The sequence below is a fragment of the Chiloscyllium plagiosum genome, unplaced genomic scaffold (genome assembly GCF_037043375.1).
Source record: "Chiloscyllium plagiosum isolate Xiang-an unplaced genomic scaffold, Cpla_swu_hap1 HiC_scaffold_13, whole genome shotgun sequence".
NCBI lineage: Eukaryota > Metazoa > Chordata > Chondrichthyes > Orectolobiformes > Hemiscylliidae > Chiloscyllium > Chiloscyllium plagiosum.
In genome coordinates this window covers 48,421,783-48,433,600 of record NW_028270151.1, presented here as the reverse complement: position 1 = coordinate 48,433,600, position 11,818 = coordinate 48,421,783, and the positions used below count along the sequence as shown (strand labels likewise).

Below are 11,818 nucleotides of genomic sequence, written 5' to 3'. Positions count from 1 at the left end.
ATACAAAGAGGATACATAAATTGTTTATGTTATTTCAGAAGGTTATTACCATATCAAACCTGAGTCCTATTTTGTATGTACATATTTTGTTTTTTTTTGTTTAGATTTACATTCATGTTAGAATTTTTAAACAAAATTATGCATATAATTCCCCTTTTTATGAGTCCACAACATCACACAATGTTGGAGTCAGCAATGACAGCTGTAAAATATCAGCAGAAAATGTTCTGTTGTTGTTCTTTCATGGAATGTGGGTGTCACTGGCTCGGCCAGCATTTATTCCCCTTCCTGGGCAGATAGAAGTCAACCCCATTTCTGTGGGCCTGGATGTGCATTTATTTATGCCAGACCAAGTAAAGACAGCAGATTTCTTTCTCTAAAGGAGATGAGTGAACCAACTGGGGTTTTACTACATTCAAAAGGGACTACACAGTCGCTATTAAACTAGTATTCTATTCAAGATTTTTATTGAATTCAAATTGCACTGTCTGCTGTGGTGGGATTCAAATCCATGTCTCCACAACATCAGCCTTGGGTTTTGGATTACTAGTCCATTGACTCCCATGCTGACAGACATTGCTGATGCTACATAGAAGACTGGAAAATGTTCCATTCTCCAACAAGCACATCTATCATTTTGATGAGGGCAAACACATATTAATATAATTAGCATGATTTGACTTAATATTGTAAACTACATTAAATTGTCATATATGGGACATTTACAGATTATTATTATTTAGTATCTTTACATTAAACCTAGTGTGTTCCAAATAAAAGTTTTGGTGCTACCACTTTTCTCAATTGAGCTGTTCTTGAATATTTGCTCTCACAGTGGTAAAGGGGATGGAAAGTTGCTTTTTCTAGCAAATGAAGGCATATCCAGTAGACCCTGTTTAGCATTTTCCCAACTTAATTATTCTGATAAATGCTCAAATTAATTAATAAATCTGTCATATAATATGGTCAAACTATTCTTATTGATAAAATAAACTAACATCGTAGATGTAGAGTCGACTGGTCATTTTTCTAGTTTTAAGCCAATGATGAGAATGCAAAGGAGATACACACTTATAAAAAAGAACAACTATGGAATTGATTCTACTCTTGTTCCCCAAAAGGTAAGACAAAAAGTTAAAACTAGCAAAACATCAGGGATATTACTACTCCAATGTAATTTTGAAATGTTAAGAATTTGCCAATTCAGGTTTAAGTATAATGTTAAGATGCTAAGCTTTCTACTTTAATTCTGTGTTTGCAAAATATTTAGGTTGGCACCATTTTTGAAGAGAAACACTTTTCACAGAAATATGTGACAGACCTAGGCACCCCCATCCCCATCTATCCATGGTGTAAATAAAAGGGATAACCCAGCTTGGCCAGTTGTCCCCAGCATTTTATGGCAATTGGACCATTTATTGAGTGAGTTTTCTGTCTCAGAGAGAAACTCCAGCCTCGGAGAAGTGCCACTTAATAAAACAGCAGTTATCCCAGCAACACCAATGGCTGTTGCTAGGGAAATCATGCTGCACTGCAAGAGAGTCTTCCTGTGATGGAGGAGGAAGTGTGGGGGTGGGGATGGGGGAGATCAGGATGGAGATGGGGATTCCAATTTGCATGAGGAACCCCTAAAAGGAGGTATATATTCCCCACCTTGCCCAGCCATTTGTCCACAGGTTTCACCTACTGTACTGGATATTTGGTGTTGGCATCCTTGCCTGGTAAAATCAAAGCAGTGGCCGATGCCGACACTTGATCAGCCATTAATTAGTTACCAGAGGGCCTTACCTGACCTATGGGTGAACAGGCTGCCCCTTGACTCCACCACCTTTGGTAAAACTATAGTTGAGGTAGCTGGAAGGAAGGCATAGCCTTGGTTTTCGGCTCTCCCCACCCCACCTTGTATCCTGCCATGGGAGAGTGTGCAAAATCCTAGCAATGAATCATAATAGTATGTTTCTAGGTTTCATTCTCACATCCTTAATTGGATTAAAGAACATTCAATAATTGAAGTGAATAATTCTCTTAGGTGAACCAAAATGAACTGTGCCAAATCAGAATATTGGGTCTTATACCTTAACCTGAAAACTCTTTACAATTACATTTTTATTATTGAAAATTATCTGTGCCAGCATCTTATTTCAGGAAAGGGCAAGTTTGAATAAAAAGACATCAAGATAGTGATGCTGAACATTGATTCGCCCAAGTTCTGCTTTCCCTAGCAAGTTTGCTTTGGATAGATTATTCAGCTGTCATTGAACATTCAGACAGCAGATCACAGGAACACAGCATGAATGTTAAGAATGTTTTTACTCGTAGCCAGACTGAATGGTAATCTCTTTTTGCATAAAGTGAGTCTCACTTTGTGAAGAGTTTGCTTGTGATTGAAAACTTCTGCAAAATCTTTAAAAACAGTAATTGTACCTCTACAATATTCTATGATGACTGTCTTGATGTCATTACCTGATTATGTTCTGATTTGCAGAATTTCATTGATTTTCCTTCCAATTCCAGCATTCTCGTGCCCTCACACAGCTCACAACTGAATCTTCAATTCAATTCCTTGACTTCATTGTCTTTGTCCTCCCTCCCCTTTCAGCATTCTGAAAATACTGTTTTGTCTGTAACTCACTGGTCCACTTTTCAGTCACAACTGAAACCCCAACAATTCTTCTTTTCCCATTTTTTTCTTGGAGCACTTAAGAGTGGTTAGCACTGCTGCCTCACAGCACCAGGGACCCGGGTTTGATTCCACCCTCAGGTGACTACCTGTTTGGAGTTTGCACATTTTCCCTATGTTTGCATGGGTTTCCTCCTACAATCTCTAGATGTGCAAATTAGGTGGATTGGCCATAGTGTCCAGAGATATGCAGATTAGATGGATTAGCCACAGTGTCCAGAGATGTGCAGGTTAGATGGATTAGACATGGGAAATGCAGGATTAAGGGGATAGCATGGGGGGAGGGGAGGTGGTGAGTCTGGGTGGAATGCTATTCCGAGGGTCAGTGTAGACCGAATGGCCTACTTCCCCTTTGCAGGATTTCTATGATCCTGTTCAACTTTTTGCCCTTTTACCTCGTCCTTTCTCAATGTCCAAGACACCAAACCCTCCTAAGTGTCAAAGTATTGACATGTACTTCTTTTGATTTTGTTTATTACATTTGCTTTCAATAGTATTTCCCGTACTCTGAAGAGGCAAATGTAGATGGAGACAACTCAGCTCAGTCTGTATACATTTGATCCCAAGCATCCATTTGTCTGTCATTTTTAATTCTCCACTTTATTCCACACTGACCTGTCTTTGCCCTGCTACAGTGTTCCAGTGAAGCTCAAGACAACCTGGAAGAATAGCACCACAGCATTCTACTGGGCACTCTATAGGCTTCTAAACTCAATGCTCAACAATTTAAATCATAATCTCTGCCTCAGTATTGTTCTCTGTTGCTTTTCTTTGTCCCTTTCTATCTTTTTTTGCATGTTGTTCAGCCAATTGTGAACCTTTCATTCATACCTCCACTAGAATCTGCTTTTAGAACATAGAACATAGAACAATACAGCACAGAACAGGCCCTTCGGCCCACGATGTTGTGCCGAACTTCTAACCTAGATTAAGTACCCATCCATGTACCTATCCAAATGCCGCTTAAAGGTCGCCAATGATTCCGACTCTACCACTCCCACGGGCAGCGCATTCCATGCCCCCACCACTCTCTGGGTAAAGAACCCACCCCTGACATCTCCCCTATACCTTCCACCTTTCACCTTAAATTTATGTCCCCTTGTAACACTCTGTTGTACCCGGGGAAAAAGTTTCTGACTGTCTACTCTATCTATTCCTCTGATCATCTTATAAACCTCTATCAAGTCACCCCTCATCCTTCGCCGTTCCAACGAGAAAAGGCCTAGCACTCTCAACCTATCCTCGTACGACCTATTCTCCATTCCAGGCAACATCCTGGTAAATCTTCTCTGCACCCTCTCCAAAGCTTCCACATCTTTCCTAAAGTGAGGCGACCAGAACTGCACACAGTACTCCAAATGTGGCCTAACCAAAGTCTTGTACAGTTGCAACATACTCTTCACGACTCTTGAATTCAATCCCTCTGCTAATGAACGCTAATACACCATAGGCCTTCTTACAAGCTCTATCCACCTGAGTGGCAACTTTCTTTATTTTTCCCTTATCATTCCCTATGGCATTTCACCATGAAATGTTTTGTCATTTAGTTTTTCTGCCCATCATCCTATCATAGATCTTCCCTTTAGATAATTTTCTACCCTGTCCTCATTCACCTATCATATTCCTACCTCTGAAGGAGGATCACTGGACTCGATACATTAATTCTCCTCAGATGTGACCAGAACTACTGAGTTTCTCCTGCATTTTATAGAGTCGTAGAGATGTACAGCATGGAAACAGACCCTTTGGTCCAACCTGTCCATGCCGACCAGGTATCCTAACCTACTCTCGTCTCTTTTTCAAGCACTTGGCCCATCTCCCTTCAAACCTTCCCATTCATATACCAACCTAGCTGCATTTTAAATGTTGCAATTGTACCAGCCTCCACCACTTCCTCCGACAGTTCATTCCATTCATGTACCACCCTCTGAGTGAACAAGTTGCCCCTTAGGTCTCTTTCATATCTTTCCCCTCTCACACTAAACCTATGCCCTCTAGTTCTGGACTCCCCCACCCCAAGGAAAAGACTTTGTCTATTTATCCTATCCATGCCCGTCATGATTTTATAAACCTTGATAAGGTCACCCCTCAGCCTCTGATGCTCCAGGGAAAACAGAGCTGAAAAATGTGCCGCTGGAAAAGCGCAGCAGGCCAGGCAGCACCATTTAATGTATTTACATCTCATCTCCAGTATCTGCAGTTCTTTATTTATTCTGCATTTCTACCTCTTACTTTAGATGAATAGTGATGAACATAGAACATAGAAAAGTACAGCACAAAACAGGCCATTTGGCCTACGATGTTGTGTCGAGGATTATTCCTAACATAAAATAAAATAACCTAACCTACGCACCCTTCGATTCACTGCTGTCCATGTGCATGTCCAGCAGTCGCTTAGATGTCCCTTATGACTCTACTTCCACCACCATCGCTGGCAAGGCATTCCATGCATTCACAACTCTCTGTGTAAAGAACCTACCTCTGATGTCTCCTCTACACCTTCCTCCTAATATCTTAAAACTATGACCCCTCATGCCAGTCAATCCTGTCCTGGGGAAATGTCTCTGGCTATTGACTCTATCCATGCCTCTCATTACCTTATGTACCTCGATCAGGTCACCTCTCTTCCTCCTTCTCTCCAGAGAGAAATGTCCGAGCTTAGTCAACCTCTCTTCGTAAGACAAGCCTTCCAGTCCAGGCAGCCTCCTGGTAAACCTTCTTTGCACCCTCTCCAAAGCCTCCGTATCTTTCCTATAAAAGGGCGACCAGAACTGGACACAATATTTCAAGTGTGGGCTCATAGGGACTTGTAGAGCTGTAGCAAAACCTCACGGCTCTTAAACTCAATTCCCCTGTTAATGAAAGCCAAAATACCATATGCTTTCTTAACAACCCTATCCACTTGGGTGGCAATCTATGCACTTGAACACAAAGATCCTACTGTTCCTCCACACTGTCAAGAATCCTGTCTTTAATCATATATTCAGCATTCAAGTTCGATCTTCCAAAATGCATCACTTCGCATTTATCCAGGTTGAACTCCATCTGCCATTTCTCAGCCCATCCCTGCATCCTCGTGCTGCAGCCTCTAATAGCCCTTGATACTATCAGTGGCACCTCCAACCTTTGTGTCATCGGCAAATTTACTAACCCACCATGTAACTCCTCATCCAAGTCATTTATAAAAACTACAAAGACAGAGGCCCAAGAACAGAGCTCTGCGGGACACCACTCACCACTGACCTCTAGGTAGAATATTGTCCATCTACTGTCAACCACTCTCTGCCTTCTATCAGCTAACCAATTCTGTAACCAAACAGCCAAATCTACCTGTATCCCATACCTCCTGACTTTATGAATTGGCCTACCATGGGGAACCTTATCAAATGCCTTGCTGAAGTCCATATACACCACATCCACTGCTCAACCTTCGTCGATCTGTCTCGTCACCTCCTCAAAGAACTCAATAAGATTTGTGAAGCATGACCTGCCCCTCACAAAGACATGCTGACTGCCTTTAATCATGCTATGCTTTTCCAAATAGTCATAAATCCTATTCCTCAGAATTCTTTTTAAAACCTTGCTAGCCACAGATGTAAGACTGACTGATCTGTAATTGCCAGGGATTTCCCTATTCCCCTTTTTGAACAGAGGAACAACATTCGCCTCCCTCCAATCCTCTGGTATGACTCCTGTAGAGAGTGAGGAAGCAAAGATTTTCTCCAGCGGCTTAGCAACCTCCTTTCTCACTTCCGGAGCAACCTAGGATAAATCTGGTCTGGCCCTGGGGACTTATTCATCTTAATGTTTGCCAAAATCTCCAGCACATCAACTTCATCAATCTTGATCTGTTAAAACCTGTTTTCCAGCTCCTCAAAATTCTCATTCTCAACAAGGTCCCTTTCCTTAGTGAAAACTGCAGCAAAAACCTCATTTAGGGCTTCCCCTATCTGCTCAGACTCCACGCACAAGTTTCCTATGCTACCCCTGGCCAGCTCTACCTTCTCCCTGATCATTCTTTTATTCGTCACGTATGAGTAAAATGCCTTTGGGTTCTCCCTAATTCTTCCTGCCAAACCTTTATCGTGCCCTCTCCTGGCTCTCCTCAGTTCATTTCTGAGATCCTTTCTAGTAAACCTGTAATCCTCTAAATCTGTGCTAGATCCTTGCTTCCTCCACCTTACGTAACTGGCCTTCTTCCTTTTGACGAGAAGCTCCTTTGTTCTAGTTTCCTTCATTTCTCAGTTGTGATACACACTCTGATTAGCAATGCTCCACCACCCTCCCTGTTCTTTTTAAATGTTCTAAACCCTGGAACATCTAGCAAGCATTCCTGTCCCCATGAAACCCACGTCTCTGTTATGGCCACAACATCTTGGCCTATAAAGTGGCCAAGAACACTGGGAAATCAGAAGATTGGGAAGGCTACAAAAACAAACAGAGGATAACAAAGAGAGAAATAAGGAAGGAGAGGATCAAATATGAAGGTAGGCTAGCCAGAAATATTAGAAATGATAGTAAAAGTTTCTTTCAATACATAAGAAACAAACGACAGGCAAGAGTAGACATTGGGCCACTTCAAACTGATGCTGGAAGCCTAGTGATGGGAGATAAGGAATAAGCAGGAGAACTTAATAAGTATTTTGCGTCAGTCTTCACAGTGGAAAACATGAGTAATATCCCAACAATTAAAGGGAGTTAGGGGGCTGAGTTGAGTATGGTTGCCATTACAAAAGAGAAAGTGCTAGAAAAGCTAAAAGGTCTTAAAATTGATAAATCTCCTGGCCCTGATGGGTTACATCCTAGAGTTCTGAGGGAGGTGGCTGAGGAAATAGCGGAGGCGTTGGTTGAGATCTTTCAAATGTCACTGGAGTCAGGGAAAGTCCCTGATGATTGGAAGATCGCTGTTGTAACCCCCTTGTTTAAGAAAGGATCAAGGCAAAAGATGGAAAATTATAGGCCAATTAGCCTAACCTCAATTGTTGGTAAAATTCTAGAATCCATCATTAAGGATGAGGTTTCTAAATTCTTGGAAGAGCAGGGTCGGATTAGAACAAGTCAACATGGGTTTAGTAAGGGGAGGTCGTGCCTGACAAACCTGTTGGAGTTCTTTGAAGAGGTGACAAGTAGGTTAGACCGGGGAATCCCAGTGGATGTGGTCTACCTAGACTTCCAAAAGGCCTTTGATAAGGTGCCACACGGGAGGCTGCTGAGCAAGTGAAGGCCCATGGTGTTCGAGGTGAGCTACTGGTATGGATTGAGGATTGGCTGTCTGACAGAAGGCAGAGAGTTGGGATAAAAGGTTCTTTTTCGGAATGGCAGCCAGTGACAAACAGTGTCCCGCAGGGTTCAGTGTTGGGGCTGCAGCTGTTCACATTGTATATTAATGATCTGGATGAAGGGACTGGGAGCATTCTAGTGAAGTTTGCCGATGATACAAAGTTAGGTGGACAGGCAGGTAGTACTGAGGAAGTGGGGAGGCTGCAGAAGGATTTAGACAGTTTGGAGGAGTGGTCCAGGAAATGGTTGATGGAATTCAATGTGAGCAAATGCGAGGTCTTGCACTTTGGAAAAAAGAATAGAAGCATGGATTACTTGCTAAACGGTGAGAAAATTCGTAAAGCCAAAGTACAGAGGGATCTGGGAATGCTAGTTGAGGATTCTCTAAAGGTAAACATGCAGGTTGAGTCCGTGATTAAGAAAGCGAATGCAATGTTGTCAATTATCTCAAGAGGGTTGGAATATAAAAGCACTGTTGTGCTACTGAGACTTTATAAAGCCCTGGTTAGGCCCCATTTGGAGTACTGTGTCCAGTTTTGGTCCCCACACCTCAGGAAGGACATACTGGCACTGAAGCGTGTCCAGCGGAGATTCACACAGATGATCCCTGGAATGGTAGGTCTGACATATGAGGAATGGCTGAGGATCCTGGGATTGTATTCATTGGAGTTTAGAAGATTAAGGTGAGATCTAATAGAAACTTACAAGATAATACATGGCTTGGAGAGGGTGGATGCTAGGAAATTGTTTCCGTTAGGCGAGGAGACTAGGACCCGTGGACACAGCCTTAGAATTAGAGGGGGTAAATTCAGAACAGAAATGCGGAGACATTTCTTCAGCCAGAGAGTGGTGGGCCTGTGGAATTCATTGCCACAGAGTGCAGTGGAGGCTGGGACGCTAAATGTCTTCAAGGCAGAAATTGATAAATTCTTGATGTCACAAGGAATTAAGGGATACGGGGAGAATGCGGGTAAGTGGGGTTGAAATGCCCATCAGCCATGATTGAATGGCGGAGTGGACTCGATGGGCCGAATGGCCTTACTTCCGCTCCTATGTCTTATGGTCTTATGATCATAGTCCCAAACACTGATCCATGCTCTAAGTTCATCACTCTTATTTCTGACATCCTTGCGTTAAAGCAGACATACTTTAACCGATCCCTTTGTTACATCGCATGAATAACCTTCCCGAAAGATTCACTACATCCTGTCACAGCCCTATAGCTAATTGCACCTCTCTCACATGTGTAGCTCTGGTTCCCACCCCCTGCCAAACTAGTTTAAACCCTCCCGAACTACACGAGCAAATGTCCCACCCAGGACATTTGTGCCCCTCCAATTCAGGTGCAACCCGTCCTTCATATACAGGCCCCACCTTTCCCAGAAGGCATCCCAATAGTCTAAATATCTGAAGCCCTCCCTCCTGCACCAGCTGTGCAGCCACATGTTAAGCTGCACTCATTGCCTGTTCCTCACCTCACTATCTGGTGGCAATGGTAGCAAGTTGAAGAGCACTACTCTACTTGTCCTGCTCTTCATCTTCCAACCTAGCTCTCTGTAGTGACTTTTCAGATCCTCAATCCCTTTCCTGGCTATATCTGGTTATGACCTGAAATGTTAAATCTGTTTCTCAGTGCCTGGATGGGGCTGCCTTACTAAGTAATTCTTCTGCAGTATTTTGCTTTTGTGATAATCCACATCCTCTTGCCAGCAAATCGACTGATTATTTAAAAAAATTGAACAATACGAAAATACAATACAAACATTTATGAAAAGATAATTATTACATTTTCCAAAAAAGGATGGAATCTATCAGTGAAGTGTTGACAATATTATAGAAGTCACGCTGCTGTTGTACCAGGGAATAAAGCCAGTAACTGAACAAACATTATCTTTGAGGCAAGTTGTTGGTCGTGTGCATGACTGAGAATATTTTAAATTAGTTTAGCTTACACCATGAGTGAAGATTGTTGCACAAGGTTACAAATCATTTTAGCAGTAAAATTAGAAGACACTTTATTTGAACAAACATTATCTTCAAGGCAATTTTCTGTTCATGTGCATGACTGAGAATATTTTAAATTAGTTTAGATTACACCATGAGTGAAGATTATTATGGAAGGTTAATAATCATTTGAACAGTAAAATTAGAAGACACATTATTTGGACAAGCAGTCAATTATAATTGTTAGACACATACTTGAAAGTGAGCTGGCAGTACCTCTCAAGACGTAAACAATAATTTTACTGCCATTTTTCATTGCTTACTTGTCAACCAATGACAATACACGAGGTAACTGCAAGATCTTGACTCTATGGTGTAGAATCAATGTTCCATAGGCTGCAAATTTTTTGAATTGGGTAATGGGAATGGCAGACTACAAAATTGTATACACTAAAAGTTGTAACTCCACAGCTTTCATCATTTGGTCCTTACAAGTTTCCCAGCCAGGAATCAATCCAATGATCCAACTTAGCTTCATGTTGGCTAGGGAGCCATTTGGTGCAAATCACCAAATCATTCAGATTGAATCTGCAACTCCAGATGGAGTGTCTGATCCTGGGATCATTTATTGAAAATGGGAGAATCTAACCTTTTCCATAACATACATACTACAATTCTCTACAGCCCTACAAATGTGATTTAAGTAAAGTTCTGTACTAGTTTGACATGACTTTCTGCTTTTTAATTCCATTCACCTGGAAGTCAACTTCAGTTTTTTAATTCTATCCTTCTGAATGTTATCCTCAATTTTTACAGTTAATTTCTTTATTTTGATCAGATCACTGCTGTTCCTCCTCACCTTAGCTACTAAGCAGTGTTGTTGAGGCATTTAACATCTCCCTGAGGTTATCCTCTCTTCGCTTTAGTTGCTGGGTTTACTGAAGCCGAGGACAGACTGTACAGTCACTCATGAAAAGCCCTACTAACCAGTGAGATTTCCCATCCATTCTTACACATTGTTAAAATCCTGAAATTGCAGGATTGGAGCTAGAAATTAGGATTTTAGAATTTTCACCATCCTATATTCTCTACCCACCCTATCTGATCTACATGCTTGCGTGTACCAAAACTCACCTCAGTGTTTATATCACAGAATCTACTCATTTAGCTCAGCAATTATGCTTCCCCAAAGCCTCTTTCAACCTTTTGTTATCTAACCCTTTCAAGATAGCCTTCTTCCTTGTGCTTGTACTGCTTTTCCTTAGATACATACAAGTAATTGTTGCAGTTACTCCTCCTATTTCCTATTCATTCCTTGGGTTCCTGAATTTCCTGTTTGATTTATTAGTAATTCTCTATTGATGGCCTCTAGTTTTTGAATTCAATTTAAGCTGAAACATAATCTGATTATCTACTCCATTTGTACCCCTTAATCATTTTTAAGGACTTTATCAGGTCACATTGCAGTTATCACTTTCCTGGAGAATAGCCTTTAGCCTGTTCAATCTTTCCCAATCGATAGAATATCTGAGTTTTGGTATCATCCTTGTGAATATTTTGCATTCTCTCCAAAACATCTTACTCTTTTCATAATATGCGGAGTTGTGCACAGTCCTATATTAGTGGTTAAATAGGTTCAGAACAGGTTTTATTAATGTCTTACTTTTCAATTCCATCCCTCTAGAAGTAAACACCAGTTTTCAGTTTGTTTCTTTTTAAAAATAGCTTTTTAAATCTGCTTTGCTACCTTGTGATTTGTTTATCTGTCCCCAAATGTATCTTTGCTCCTCCACCATTTACATTTATTAAGTTATAAAAGGTCTCATTGTTCTTCCTACCAAAATGGACGATCTCACTTATATCTTCATTGAAATTTGTTTACCAATTAAACATTATTTCTGCAAGTTTTCTGAA

At 41.3% G+C, this 11,818-nt stretch overlaps 1 protein-coding gene across 6 annotated transcripts in view; it reads right to left on the bottom strand.

The window, feature by feature from the left end:
• Positions 1-11,818, bottom strand: part of pex5la (peroxisomal biogenesis factor 5-like a) — a 166,234-nt gene that overhangs the window by 3,619 nt on the left and 150,797 nt on the right. The window lies entirely within an intron of this gene.